We start from the raw sequence: 16,212 nt of genomic DNA on the forward strand, positions 1-16,212 counted from the left end.
TGTTGTTTTCAGCCATCTATTTCCTGTGTTTGAAGGGCCCAAAATTCACTCGTCTTTTAAATCACACTGGATTGATTGCCTTCATTTTACTCCTGCAACTCGTTCATGCTCTTGCTTGTGCCTGTTGTTTTCTCCCATTAACGTTACGACCACAGAAATGTTTGTAAGGACCTGTCACACACACCCCGGTAATGGTTAAAATGGGCTCAGTGGAATACGTCGTCTTTCTGTTGAATCTATAAGAACACTTAACTCTATAAGAACACATTTAACACATCGTCTCGACACTTACATTTACATTTACATTTAAGTCATTTAGCAGACGCTCTTATCCAGAGCGACTTACAAATTGGTGCATTCACCTAATGACATCCAGTGGAGCAGCCACTTTACAATAGTGCATCTAAATCTTTTAAGGGGGGGGGGGGGGGCAGAAGGGTGCATTCTCACAAGATAAGAAAATTACTTTATTTTGATGGGTGTTCATGTTTTGTGAAGTAATCATTTATAGTTGAACTGTTTACAAATTAGATGACCTGAAATGAAAACAACTTTGGAAAATGAACACTTGGATGGTAGTGATATGTCTGGCCTTAATGGCCATGTACTCTTATAATCTCTATCCAGCACAGCCAGAAGAGAACTAGCCAACCCTCAGAGCCTGGTTCCTCTCTAGGTTTCTTCCTAGGTTCCTGCCTTTCTAGAGAGTTTGTCCTAGCCACCGTGCTTCTACATCTGCATTGTTTGCTGTTTGGGGTTTTAGGCTGGGTTTCTGTTTAGCACTTTGTGACATCTTCTGATGTAAAAAGGGCTTCATAAAAAAAATTGATATTGCAAACACTGTAAAGTATGTGTAGCTAGGTGTAATCGAGAGCCAAGCATGTTGATTTTTAATCTGAGGGTATCCTGCTATTGACACACTTGTTGAATTATACAACAGAATGTGACAACAGTAATTACTGAGACAGTCTAGACAGAGCAGGTGAGTGCAGGCAGGCTGAGACAGAGCAGGTGAGTGCAGGCAGGCTAAGACAGAGCAGGTGAGTGCAGGCAGGCTGAGACAGAGCAGGTGAGTGCAGGCAGGCTGAGACAGAGCAGGTGAGTGCAGGCAGGCTAAGACAGAGCAGGTGAGTGCAGGCAGGCTGAGACAGAGCAGGTGAGTGCAGGCAGGCTGAGACAGAGCAGGTGAGTGCAGGCAGGCTAAGACAGAGCAGGTGAGTGCAGGCAGGCTGAGACAGAGCAGGTGAGTGCAGGCAGGCTGAGACAGAGCAGGTGAGTGCAGGCAGGCTGAGACAGAGCAGGTGAGTGCAGGCAGGCTGAGACAGAGCAGGTGAGTGCAGGCAGGCTGAGACAGAGCAGGTGAGTGCAGGCAGGCTGAGACAGTGCAGGCAGGCTGAGACAGAGCAGGTGAGTGCAGGCAGGCTGAGACAGAGCAGGCGAGTGCAGGTAGGCTGAGACAACAAGTTATTGGTGGTTGCAGCCATGTTAATTCAGTCAAATATACCCATTCTACAGTATTTTTTAAATTACACAGCTTTAATTTTTTTCAGCTTAAACACATTCCTGATTCCATTAGGAAAATGTATATATATATATATATATATATATATATATATATAAGTGCATTCTAAGAAAAATTAATTGAATACCAGAATTCACACCAAAATCCCTGAACTACATTCATTATTTGTCAGTCAATATCTGATGGATTTAAACTGTTTGGAGTATATTCAACCATTGTCCAACTGTTGCATTTATTAGAATCGTTTTAAAATATATTTTAAAATGTAATGGCTGTTGCTACTTTCTACACACCAAAATTATGACCCGTTTCTGATGCCAACCTGAACCAGATTGCGATTTATCATGGACCGTTTTTGGATTGTGTAAACTGTAATTGTGTGATGGCGGGGATGCAGGGTTGTGATCCAACCAAAATAACTACAAGTGTGCTTACTCTATTTCCTCAACGGCACAGCTAGGAGAGATAAACAATTTTAAACCTAGTTGACTCTTTGATGCATTGAAATTACTTAGGAGCTGTGCACGCTTTGCCGAGGTATGCCATTTTTGTTGCACCTACCCCACATTTTCCAGGAATATTCTTATGTTACTGAATGCATCTGGAGTATTTTCAAATGTTGTCATCAACAAATGCAGCAAAAAGTACAGAATGTAAAATGCACATAAAATCAAGTGTTAAGTTCAGATTCAGTCTTGTGTCAGGTGAACTGTTGTGTCCTCACCTGTGGTCTGATCATTTTCCCATAATCTCCAAACTGTTCCCTTTCAATTGCTACCACGGCTATGCTTTTATTTTTTCTGAAAGAAACATTTAAATTTAGCCCTGTTACATACGCCTCTTGGAGGGAACACAACACTCTGCTACATCTCAACTCCCCGTGCAGTGAAAAAGTATGTGATCGTAGGTGCGGGGAAGGACGACAGAGGCACATCATTTCAACCCCCCCCCCCTCCCCCCCCAATACAAAATGTGATGACATTGAATCAACATTGGAAAATCGATGTAAGGGAATTTTACATTTTTTAATTTGACCTAACTTTTAACCTAAATCCAATGACATGGTTAATTTTTGGGTTGATTTCACGTTAAGTTCACGTTATTTAAACAACTACACGTTGAACTGACGTCTGTGCCCAATGGGATCAGATTTATTGTTTTTTAATCTGGTTAGTTTTAGGGATCCTCCTGTGTTTCATGATTCATTATTTACATTTACATTTAAGTCATTTAGCAGACATTATGTCATTATGTGGTGGAAAATACCTTCCTGATTTGATTCCCCTACTGCTTTAGGACATTTTATACCCTCTCTATTAGGAGGGAAAACCCTTTTGGGTATTTTGGGTAGTTTTACACACAAAGGCTCTTAATGGGCCTACCAGGAAGTACACTCCCGGGGCTAAATTAGAGGCTACCCAGAGAGGGTGGCTTGCTGCTGGTACAGGGCCTGCTTCTTTTCAGTCTGTCTTCAAGGCCCTGGGTTCAGTGGCAACAGGAAAGACCCCCCTACTCCTATAGTCGTCTGTGAGTTTTCCCAATTTGCCCAGCATCACAGGGCCAAGGCCTAACCCCAGGCAACTATGTGCACCAGGAAAGTGTTCTGTTCTGTTCCAGCCCCGGCCCTGTCTCAGTGGTGTAGTAATTAATACTGCCCCAAGAGGACAGTAGGCACACATGGAACCACACTAGGAAGCCCCGGCGGGGTACTAAATGCACCAAATGGCAGCAGAAGCAATTTATGGAATGTACTCAATGCATTCAAGTAGCTAAGCCCCCATAATAGGACGTTCATAAAGGTTACATGTAATAAGTTACATTTGGGGAATCTTTGAAGTCTCAAGCATCAAGGCTTCCTCTCCAGTCTTAATTGATGTCAGATCTAAACCGGAATTAGCCTCTTTGACATTAATAAGAGAGAACTTGAGGTTCAGGAGCAATTAAAACTAGGTACACCAGGTGCTAGGACAAACTGCGAAACCAGGGTGCAGAGCAGAAGACTAATTACATCTGCGTCTTGCTGACCAAGAGCGAAGTGTCCCGTCAGCAATTACCAACAATAAGTCCCTCCAGCTCGCACAAACTTTGGCCCAGAGAAGCACAGTGTTTTCATTAACTGAGCTGTGAACCCATGCTTGGTATGCCGGCCAGGCTGGCTGGTCTGAGAGTTTATGTGTACTGCCCAGTGCCCAGTATAGTAGTGACCTCTGGCAGGTAGTTTCCATTCTGCAGTGTTCCCTATTGGGAACTCAGTAGCGTAGCAACATCTGCTACTTTCGTTAGCCCATGAAAAGGGGGTCACCCAGGGAAATAGCCATTACCTGGGAGGAAATTGGGGAGGCAAAAGCAAATAAAAGCCCAGAGTTGTCACCATAAATCCCCACAAGGAGGTAGAGCTGTGCTTGCTGCATTTTGACTGAGACCCTTTTTTCATACTTTTTAAATTCAGCTTTTTTTTATCCTGCTCTGCCCACCCCACCCCCACTCCTTCCACTCTTGAGGTGTTTGAGGAAGAAAGTTAATGGACTTATCTAACATCTTTCAATTATATTCTGCTCTGCTACTTTGCATATCCTCTCCTCCTCATGAGCCTGTATTAAAATTATTTGATTAACAAGCACGTGCAATTCACTGTAGCTACTATAGCTTATTGCTGTCATAGATGCATGTAACACTATGGTTGCGGTGTCAGCAATTGCTGTCAAGAGGTAGCCAACTGTGACTTGTTCATATGTGTGGGTGTTTCTGTGGTATGTGTGTGGGTGCATAATATGCATGTGATGTTTTGTGTGTTGGGAATAGCCTGAAGTCTGACCTTTGTTGGATAAACACTTTCTAAAAGTTCAGACACAGGATTGATAAACGTTAGCCTGCCGACAGTACTTAGCACCTCTGAACGCAGTGTCGGCAGTCAATCTCTTTTGTGTTCACACATTAAACGCCTTGTTAAAATACTCCAAACCAGAAGGGGACAGTAGTGTTGTTTGGCAATGCATATCCGTGCGTATTGCTTATGGTCTACCTTCCAAACTAGCTGTGCTAATGTTGCTATTTTGTAGAAAGCCCTTGTTGATACTAGCCAGATGGCCACAGGTAGATTACTACATAGCAATATGACGAAGAAACAATTTAATTAAATCTCCATAATCCCATACTGCCAGTGCCAGCCCATAGCCAAATGTTTAGCTAGCTAACATTAGCATATTCGCTAGCTAGCAAAACATAGCTAGCTAGCTAAGGACACTGCACTCGGCAGCTAACTAAGGCAGCGGTTTCATGAAAACTAGCTAATCCGTTGTGATTTAAGTATAATGTCAATACTAGCGTGGTTACAGTGGTTAGCTAGCTTGGAGGAAGCATTTAGTGTTGTGTGCATTGCGTCTGTGCACCTAGCTAGCTACCATCCCATAGTCTACATTGCATATGAAGTGTGACTGGCTCATCCATGGATGTACGGAGAAAATGGCCTTTTTTGTTGGCTCCCCCATGTGGGAGTTTGTGCTCTCTGATTGGCTCAAAGTCAAGTTGTTGGCCAGTGGCCACTGAGGAGCATTGGGATTGTACAAGTAGAATCGGTAGGTTTGTCGCTACAGGGTCAACACGTAGCAGGTACCACTTTTGTTCTAGCAAGAGAAGGAATGGCCTCCCACTGTGATAAGTGTTTATTGACACTGAGATTCTCTGTGTGTTTCATTTTCAAGGTTATGATCTTAGTCTAACTGTTCATTTTCACACAGCACATCCCGTTGTTGAATTGTTATTGTCACGCTAGACACCCACTTGTCTCTCAAGTCTTTGTATGCCCAATGCCATCTCTGTCCTGACACAACCCTTTGCACTGCACATGTTACAGCAGCTACACATTCTGCGATACATATTCTGTTGTAAATGCTGAGAGAGCTAGCGAGAATAAGAGCACAGGTGCAGGTGAAGGGGGGGTGTAGGAAGACATAGTTGTGTGGCTGCATCAGCATAGGCACAGTGCACATTAAAGTCAAACTGAGTAGGGTGTCCTATTTCACAGGCTCAGTTATGTGTTTTGTGTTATAACATCAAGACCTTGCTTCACGGCATGTGCTGCAACACAAGGCCTTTCTGTGTGATGTGGTGGCTGGGATAGAACAGAACAGAGCACAGTGTGAGGGTCAACAGGTTCAGGAATGATGTTGGCTCTTGACCAACATGTAATGCTCAAATGGATCATTGACATGAACTTAGAAGACAGGAAGTTCTTGTGTTCTTACTGTGTTAAACCTACTGTGTCTAATCAATGTGCATACTGTGTATTCAACCAGACATCCCTACTGGTATTATACTGACAAATACTGTATTGACCTCCCATTTATAAAGCATGCATTAGAAATACATTTTGAATGTGCCCTTGAAGTTACAGTACCTTCAGAAAGTAATCACACCCCTTGCTTTTTCCAAATTTTGTTCTGTTACAGCTTGAATTTAAATGGATTAAATTGAGATGTTGTGCCACTGGCCTACACACAATACCCCATAATGTCAAAGTGGAATTATGATTTTAGATTTGTTTTAAACAAATTAATTAAAAATAAAAATCTGAAATGTCTTGAATCAATAAGTATTCAACCCCGTTGTTATGTCAAGCCTCAATAAGTTCACATAATAAGTTGCATAGACTCACTCTGTGTGCAATAATAGTGTTTAACATGATTTTTGAATGACTACCTCATCTCTGAACCCCACATATACAATTATTTGTCAGGTCCATCAGTCAAGCAGTGAATTACAAATACAGATTAATCGACAAAGACCGGGGAGTTTTTCCAATGCCTCGCAAAAAAGGGCACCTATTGCTCGATGGGTATAAATAAATAAAAATCTGACAATGAATATCCCTTTGAAGTGAAGTTATTAATTACACTTTGGATGGTGTACCAATACACCCAGTCACTACAAAGATACAGGCGTGAAATGACAGAGTGAAAAGAATGAGGCCTGTACAGAATAAAAAACATTCCGAAATATGCATCCTGTTTGCAATAAAGCACTAAAGTAAAACTGCAAAAAATACGGCAAAGAAATGAACTTTATGTCCTGAATACATAGAGTTATATTTTGGGCAAATCCAACAGAACACATCACTGAGTACCGCTCTTCATATTTTCAAGAATGGTGGATGCTGCATCATGTTATGGGTATGCTTGTCATCCTCAAGGACTTGGGGGTTTTCTTTAGGGTAAAAAGAAATGGAATAGAGCTAAGCACAGGCAAAATCCTATAGGAAAACCTGGTTCAGTCTGCTTTCCAACAGACACTGGGAGACAAATGTACCTTTCAGCAGGACAATAACATAAAACACAAAGCCAAATCTACACTGGAGTTGCTTACCAAGGTGACATTGAATGTTCAAGAGTGGCCTAGCTACGGTTTTGACAAAAATCGGCTTGAAAATCAATGGCAAGACTTGAAAATAGCTGCCGAGCAAAACACCAACTTGACAGAGCTTGAAGAATTTTCTAAAAGAATAATGTGCAAATATTGTACAATCCAGGTGTGCAAAGCTCTTTGAGACTTACTTATAAAGACTCACAGCTGTAAACACTGCCAAAGGTGATTCTAACATGTACTGACTCAGGGGTGTGAATACTTACGTAAATGTGATATTTCTGCATTTCATTTTCAATAAACGTGCAAAGAATTCTAAAAACATGTTTCCACTTTGTGCAGCACAAAACGTCAGTTACGGTTCTGCCTATGCAAGAGTTTAACTATTGTCGACCCTCTGACGTTTGAGCAAATTGCTCATACTTGTTAAGTCGATCTTGTAATAGACCGTCCTCAAAATACCAATGTAATTGGTGGTATGCCCCTCAGTCTCTGTAGTTATCCTGTTATTGGCTGGTGAACTTAATCCAGTGGTTCATTACTGTTAATGGTTGCAACAGGAGATACAACGCCTAAAGATAATTTTATGTCAAAACTTTGAAATGTATTGTTTGCAGGGTGTTGTGTTATTTATTGTTTACATATTATGTTCACGAGGATCCAGAACTCTTTAGTAAAAATAAGAAGTGAGTATGTTATTTGCCATTATAAATAGTTTTATTCATCTACACACCACTCTGTATTTGACTGCAAGATGTGAAATTGAGGTTGAAATTGAAATGTGAAATTTTGTTGCCTATAATTTAGAGCTGCAATGTGAAGAAGATGAATACACCATCTTTTGGCTTTCTTTTATTAGACCCTTGCATCGCTAGTTTGAGGACAATGGAACTTCAAAACTAGGCCAATCACTACACGTTTCTATTCCATCCCATCACTGGCATACTGCCAAAAGCTCATGATAGGCGAAATCTGATATGAGTTTTAATTTAGTATCTTCATGCACGACAGGCCAGATAGGCAAATAGAAGGGACACAGTTGAGCAGGTATTAATCTCTGCTACTTTTCCTTACTAATTTTGGTTTTATCAAGACGGCTGATTATGTTGCCTCTCCTCTGCAGTGCTCTTCTGTTTGCACTTGAAGAGAGGACAAACCTTTAGAGTGTCTTTTGAGTGAGTGAAGATTAGTGGGACTTCTTCTTTAATTGAATACATTTACAGGGTCCAAATGACTCCCTACGGGTCTATGTTATAGTCTGTGTTATATGCAGTCACACATACTCTGTCATGTTCAGTTAAACATATTTTAATCACACGTGCTATTTTTAAATGAATATCTGATTTCAAACTGTGAGTTATTATTTTCACACTGTAGCCCACTGTGCACCCCACACCAACTCATTCTAGTTACCGCTCCACTCTCTTAGTCTCACTCCATGTGACTCGTCATGCCCTTGGGCCCTAATTCTATTTGCACTGGTTATTGTGTTTGTTTAACGTTTGGATTGTGTTTGGTCTCCTGTGAGCAGTGGAATAGCAATAGAGGCATGCGAGTCAGTCAGGGATGAGTGAGTCGGGTTAGCGGGCAGTGAGGAGTTAGCAATAGAGACTCATAACAATGCCTCTGCCCTAACCGCTACTCCCCTCTCTCCCATCTCTGTATCCCCTCTCTCCACTCTATCGCTCATTATCACCTTGGCTGTGTACATTTTCTCATTAGCCCCGTAAATATGAGGGGATTGTCTTGTGTGGTGCCGGTGCCGGCTTGGCTGAAGGAATATTCACACAGCTTGATTGTGCCAAGCCTGCTGCTGGTGGTGGGGCTGACGTGGGCTACTAACAGTTCACTCTTATCTCCCATCAGGCCTGCTGAGACAAGGGTCCATAGTCACACCGTCTACACTAGTAACCATCCACATAAATCGTAAAGCAGGAGTGCTGATCAAGGATCAGTTTTGTCATTTAGATCTTAATAATTACAGTGCATTCGGAAAGTATTCAGACCCCTTCCCTTTTTCCACATTTTGTTACGTTACAGCCTTATTCCTGTTTTTAGAAATTTTTGGAAATGTTTAAAACATTTAGAACAGACATACCTTATTTATATAAGTATTCAGACTCTTAGCTATGAGACTGGAAATTGAGCTCAGGTGCATCCTGTTTCCGTTGATCATCCTTGAGATGCTTCTTCAACTTGATTGAGTTGTACAGAGCCCACCTGTGGTAAATTAAATTGATTGGACATGATTTGGAACGGCACACACCTGTCTATATAAGGTCCCACAGTTGACAGTGCATGACAGAGCAAATACCAAGCCATGAGGTCGAAGGAATTGTCCGTAGAGCTCCGAGACAGGATTGTGTCGAGGCACAGATCTGGGGAAGGGTGTAAAAAACATGTCTGCAGCATTGAAGGTCCCAAAGAACACAATGGCCTCCATCATTCTTAAATGGAAGAAGTTTGGAACCACCAAGACTCTTCCTAGAAGCTGGCCGCTTGGCCAAACTGAGCAATCGTGGGACAAGGGCCTTGGTCAGAGAGGTGACCAAGAACCCGATGGTCACTCCTACAGAGCTCCAGAGTCCCTCTGTAGAAAACCTTACGGAAGGAAAACCATCTCTGCAGCACTCCAGCAATCAGGCCTTTATGGTAGAGTGGCCAGACGGAAGCCACTCCTCAGTAAAAGGCACATGACAGCCCACTTGGTTTCTCAGACCATGAGAAACAAGATTATCTGGTTTGATGAAACCAAAATTGAACTGTTTGGCCTCACATCTGGAGGAAACATGGTGGTAGCAGCATCATGCTGTGGGGATGTTTTTCAGCGGCAGGGACTAGGAGACTAGTCAGGATCGAGGGAAAGATGAACGGAGCAAAGAACAGATAGAACCTTGATGAAAACCTGCTCCAGAGCGTTCAGGACCTCAGACAGGGGCGAAGGTTCACCTTCCAACAGCACAACGACCCTAAGTACACAGCAAAGACAACGCAGGAGTGGCTTCGGGACAAGTACCTGAATGTCCTTGAGTGGCCCTGCCAGACCCTAGACTTGAACCCGATCGAACATCTCTGGAGAGACCTGAAAATAGCTGTGCAGCGACGCTCCCCATCCAACCTGACAGAGCATGAGCGGATCTGCAGAGAAGAATGGGAGGAACTCCCCAAATACAGGTGTGCCAAGCTTGTAGCGTCATACCCAAGAAGACTTGAGGCTGTAATTGCTGCCAAAGGTGCTTGAACAAAGTACTGAGTAAAGGGTCTGAATACTTATATAAATGTGATATTTCAGATTTGTTGTTATTTATACATTTGCAAAAATTTAGAAACAATGTTTTTGCTATGTCATTATGGGATATTGTGTGTTGATTGATGAGGGAAAAAAACAATTAAATACATTTAACGTAACAAAATGTGGGATGCTGGCCTTCTAGGCAGAGTTGCAAAGAAAAAAGCCATATCTCAGACTGGCCAATAAAAATAAAAGATTAAGATGGGCAAAAGAACACAGACACTGGACTGAGGAACTCTGCCTAGAAGACCAGCATCCTTGGGTCACCTCATCTCTGTTGACATTGAGACTGGTGTTTTGAAGCTAATGAAGCTGCCAGTTCTGGACTTGTGAGGCATCTGTTTCTCAAACTAGACACTCTAATGTACTTGTCCTCTTGCTCAGTTGTGCATCGGGGCCTCCCACTCCTCTTTCTATTCTGGTTAGGGACAGTTTGCGCTGTTCTGTGAAGGGAGTAGTACACAGCGTTGTACAAGATCTTCAGTTTCTTGGCAATTTCTCGCATGGAATAGCCTTAATTTCTCAGAACAAGAATAGACTGACGAGTTTCAGAAGAAAGGTCTTTGTTTCTGTCCATTTTGAGCCTGTAATCGAACCCACAGTGCTGATGCTCCAGATACTCAACTAGTCTAAAGAAGGACAGTTTTATTTTACCTTCATTTAGCTAGTCAGTGATGAACAAATTCCTATTTTCAATGACAGCCTAGGAACAGTGGGTTAACTGCCTTGTTCAGTGGCAGAATGACATATTTTTACCTTGTCAGCTTAGGGATTTGACCTTGAAACCTTTCAGTTACTAATCCAACACTCTAACCACTAGGCTACCTGCCACCCCAATTATTGCTTCTTTAATCAGAACAATAGTTTTCAGCTGTGCTAACATAATTGCAAAAGGGTTTTCTAATGATCAATTAGCCTTTTAAAATGATAAACTTGGATTAGCTAACACAATGTACCACTGGAACACAGGAGTGATGGTTGCTGATAATGGGCCTCCATACGCCTATGTAGATATTCCATTAAAAATAGTAGTCCCAGTGTCTGGTGGAAAGCAGACTGAACCAGGTTTTCCTCTAGGACTTTGCCTGTGCTTAGCTCCATTCCGTTTCTTTTTCTATCCTGAAAAACTCCAGTCCTTCACAGGCATACAGATAATTATACGTGTGTCGTACAGAGATGAGGTAGTCATTCAAAAATCATGTTAAACAGTATTATTAGAAACAGAGTGAGTCCACTGTATGTCCCAAAAGCAGTGGATGTAACCCCGAACACATACATCACACTGAACAAAGTGTTCTCCAGCTCAGGATCAAAGGCCATGATGATGATGATGATGATGAATGGCGCATATTACACGTGGCTGGTAGGTAACAGGACCCACCTAGATTGGGATGGTTTTTATTATAGATGAGTGGATGGAGAGTGTGTGGAGAAGCATGTGTTGTGGTCTGTAGAGGAGCTTAGGGGACAATCTAAAGAAGGCTGTTTAACAAGGAGGTATTTTTTTTTATGGGCTGAGACAAGGTTCAGATTGTATGCTGGAACATTACTGGGGATGTTTCTGAATCGCCACTCTGAGGTAAACGACCCCCTCCACTACATGGACAGTTTCTACCCCAGAGGAGATGGCTGTAACATATCTATTTTCCAACCTGATAATTGTGTGATAGTGCTCATGTTTGTAGCAGTTAGGATATTTGATTACGCTATCGAACATGCAATCGACTAGTCTGTGACTCTTGTGGTAGTGAACATGTTGGATAAGATTGGAGAATCTCCGATTGTGTTTCCTCGCAATGAGCGCCATCTGGCGAAAGTGACGTAGAACTACATAGGATTTTATGTCTTCTACTCCAGGGAAACCCATGCGTTGCTTTTTTGTGTGTTACCATTGTTTCACCTGTTACTTCTACATAATAGTAATATATGTTGTTTAGCAGACACTTTTATCCAAAGCGAATTACAGTCATGTGTGCATGAATTTTTCATATGGGTGGCCCTGGGGACCAAACCCACAAGCCTGTCGTTGCGCGCTCCACGCTCTAGTAACTGAGCCATATACGTCCTACGTGTGGTTGTAGACCAACTGAGTGCAGTCAATTCCATTGAAATGTTTTTATTACACTGTCAACAACACTACAGTGTTTGTTTGAGAGATGAGACTGCTGTTAAATCACGCTGTTCAATCATTGCAAAACAAAGTGCATTGAAGAAAACAATCTGAATGTACTGCGGATGTTATCACTCAGCCGGTATAGATCACATTTTTTCAAATCAGATCCAGGGCCAGTGGATAATTGGATATCTGGGAGGCTGAGACAGAACATCAGAGATGCTGTCTGCTGAAGCAAAGCGCTCCCCTGGGCCATTCAATCATATCCTACTAAGAGCCACTGGACCTACCTCAATGACTCACAATCAATGTTCTGAGGACAAAATGATCACTCAGTTGTATTGTATGCAGTATGAATGATACTCCCGACTGTACCACTAGAGGGTAGTAGTGTAGTCTCGGTGGCAGAGTCAGTGAAGACGTCATATTGGATTGGGTGGTTTGCAGCAGCACTTGCCTTATGTCTAGGGTGTAGTTGAAGGCTTTGGATGTAGTCAAATTTGAACTATATCACTTCTGTGATCACATTTGAACAAGAAAGCTGTTCAAGTTAAATATGCAATTTGCATAAGCAAACTTCAGAACGCTGTTCAATTGGAATAACTTATGACTCTGCAGCACTGACTGACGGGCAGAGAGGCCATGAACAAAGGCCCTGACTGCAGATTGATTGGCGTCTTTAAGTGACTCAGCCACTCTATTTCAGGGTTCCCAATCAACCGTCTCATGTGATGTGTGAGGCCAGAAGATCTACTGGTGATTTCCATCATAGATCAGCATTACTTGCACCAGTCAGTCAGTCAGGGGCAATCAAACCATGATGAGATCTGATCTGCCAGTGGCATTCCGTGAACCCCTGCCCTGCCTAAATCAGGAGAAGTGAGCCATCCACCATCCCTTAGCTCTCTCTCTTTGTGCTCCATATCGATCCCAGTTTGGGCTGAGTTCATTCTGTCCTCGATGCCCTGTCATTAATCTCCGTCCCCTCCCTGGTTCGTCCCCCGCTGACCTCCTGTCTCAGTCCGGAGGGGCCAGCTGGGTGGGATGGCGTTAGCTGGAGTGAATGCAGGCAGGCGCAGGCAGCCGGCGAGGCTTGTGACCGACCCAACAGGCTTTCACATAACTAGCAGTGTATATGCCGGGGCGCGAGGGGGGTAACAGAATCCCAACGTGATGTGCTGGGCCCTTAGAGGGGTAAATATAGCAGCACGGGGAGCAGCAACGTTACTGCAGGGCTGTGGGCTGTGGGCTGTGAGCTGGAGCTGAGGCCCACGCTGCCTCTCTGTCTGACCGTCCCTCTCTGACTGCCCCTCGCCCTTCTGGAAGAGCTCAGAAGGATCGAGAGAGCACTGCTGCAATCACAATATGAATCTCCCAGCTTGCCCCATTATAAATACATTGCAGTAGGGTTACTGGTCAAATGGCAGGATGTATCACGTAGCGCATCATGAGGCATGGAGCATCTGTTGGCACGTCTTTTCTCTGCACATAATGCACTGATTCGATTTCAAGTACAATACCGTTTCCCCATGAATAGAAGTGCTGTGGTAGAATGTATTTTCCACATTTCATCTAGTTGGGGGGGGGGGGGGGGGGGGGGGGGTCCCAGTAAGGCTGTAGTATAGTATATAGTGTGACTAAACAGACCATATATAACCGTCCTGAGGACTGACTGACCTGCCCTTGGGGGAGTAAATCTCTCCACTCCTCTGAGTGGGGCTTGAACTGCAGCCACCCTGCATCTCGCCCTGCAGTGCGTCAGCGGGCTATACTAGTCCAGTATCAGAACAAAGGCCATGACTGCAGATTGATTGGGGCTCTTTAAGTCCAAACCATGATGATGATGCAAATGTTTATTATTACCACGCGCTGGTATGATCACCCTTCCTTTTATGGGGCCGTTAAATGTGTTGATAAGTGATCGTCTTACATCAGGGTGTCATATAATAGGCCTCATGCTTTCCCATGTGCCATTTTGTTGTGGTTAAGAAAGCTAGTTTGCCCTCTGATATTGTCTGGCAGAAAGACAAAAATAAAGTGTTTGCCTGATGCTGTTTTGTAAATAGATCCAGGAGTGTCCAGGTGTGACATGTCACTATAGTTACCTCTGTCTCATTATCAGACGCTTTGAAGGGACTTGGTGAGCCCTGCATTCAGCCTGGCTTGGTAAACAGCAGTCTACTCTATGGTGTTCATACCGCAACAGGCTCAGCCATTCAAAGACTCCAAGGAAAACAAATGCATCTTCAAAGTGCTACTCTGTGGTAACGGTAACCTTTCTTATCTGCTATTCACCGATCAAGTGAACAGAAAACGATAGCAGTTTGCTTTGTAGATCAACGCAATCTCTTTGTAGCCCCAGTTTTTTTATTGTCTTATGTTTATATCTTTCCCAACAATGTCTCTCATACCATCATGACCGCTTAATCATCCCCAGCTCCCTATTGGCTCATTCATCCCCCCTCCTCTCCCCTGTAACTATTCCCCAGGTCGTGGCTGTACATGAGAACGTGTTCTCAGTCAACTTACCTGGTAAAATATAGATTTTGATATGGTCGACCTATTACAACTCATCAGTTGTAGTGGTGTAATTGTTATATCTCACGTTTATTCGTTCTTTATAACTTTTTGTATAAATCGTCTATGAAGTCATGTCAAATCTCAAAATATGTATAAATCTTTGATCGTTATTAATAGGAAATATGAGAATATTACCTTTGCATTCAACCTCAAGAGACACTTGCTTACATTTGTATGTATTTACATTTGTATGTATGTACATTTGTATGAATGTACATTTGTATGACATTATTGTTGTATTTTGATATACTTGTAATTACAGTAGCTAATTGTATTACATCTCCAAATGGTAGATATTATGCTATTTAGAATACCAATATGCTAAAGTTGTATCATTACAGCTGGGTGCAGCAGTGTTGAATACCAATTTCTCTCCATCTGACACAAATCACATCGTTTCCACACCCTTTCCATCTCAAGTATTACTTGGTAATAATCCTCACGCTAAGAAAATAGTGTATTATGTGCTCCCCCCTTGGAAGTTTCAAGTAACCTTTTAACTTGAGATCTGGTAACTGAAATCGAGTGCAGATGTTGGATAAGACCTTACTAATCTCCTTGTAAAAAATCAGTGGACCCCGAGCTGGTGTTAAGTTATACAGAGTGACCGTGTCATTCCAATCAATATCAGGAATTCCTCATTGTTTCCTTGGGGTCAGAGAGCAATCCTTTTGTAGATATGGGCTAGAGTACTACACCAGCTTCCCAAATGGTCATTCAATTCAATCAGAACATTTCTGAACCTTTGACTTTGAAAAACTTTCTACAACAAACTTTGTCAATAGTCAATGTTCGTCATAAGGAATTGTGTAGTGTTTTTACACAAGAAAAGTCTCCCGAATCTTACTATACAATTGAACATCAAAGCGTAAGCACATTGTATTGTCATTCAAGATCCATTTCGCTCTTAGATATAATCCCAAATGTTCATTGTTCATGTGATTATATTCAACACAAGGTCATCATTGACAATCAGAAGCCAATGCATAATTAGCATTGAACTAAAACCCAAAATACACAAGAACACAGCGTCTTTCTCCGTCATTATTCAGCAAAGGTTGCAAGATCTTTGGTGGCTGTGATGAAAATAGGAAATTCAACAATATGTACACGTATCAAATCAACACAAATGAGTCTATGTTAAACAATGCTAAAAACCACTGCAAATTATTCTCCGTAATGGACAATTAAATGTACCTGCAATACACAAAATAAAACCGTTAATGTTCCTCTACAGAGGGTAGTGCGTACGGCCCAGTACATCACCGGGGCCAAACTTCCTGCCATCCAGGACCTCTATACCAGGCGGTGTCAGAGGAAGGCCCTAAAAACTGTCAAAGACTCCAG

General features: G+C 42.5%; 1 protein-coding gene across 4 annotated transcripts in view; it reads left to right on the top strand.

The window, feature by feature from the left end:
• LOC129866828 (tetraspanin-9-like) overlaps window positions 1-16,212 on the top strand; it is a 298,952-nt gene that overhangs the window by 31,350 nt on the left and 251,390 nt on the right. The window lies entirely within an intron of this gene.

Source organism: Salvelinus fontinalis, chromosome 12, assembly GCF_029448725.1.
Source record: "Salvelinus fontinalis isolate EN_2023a chromosome 12, ASM2944872v1, whole genome shotgun sequence".
In the NCBI taxonomy this organism is placed as follows: Eukaryota; Metazoa; Chordata; class Actinopteri; order Salmoniformes; family Salmonidae; genus Salvelinus; species Salvelinus fontinalis.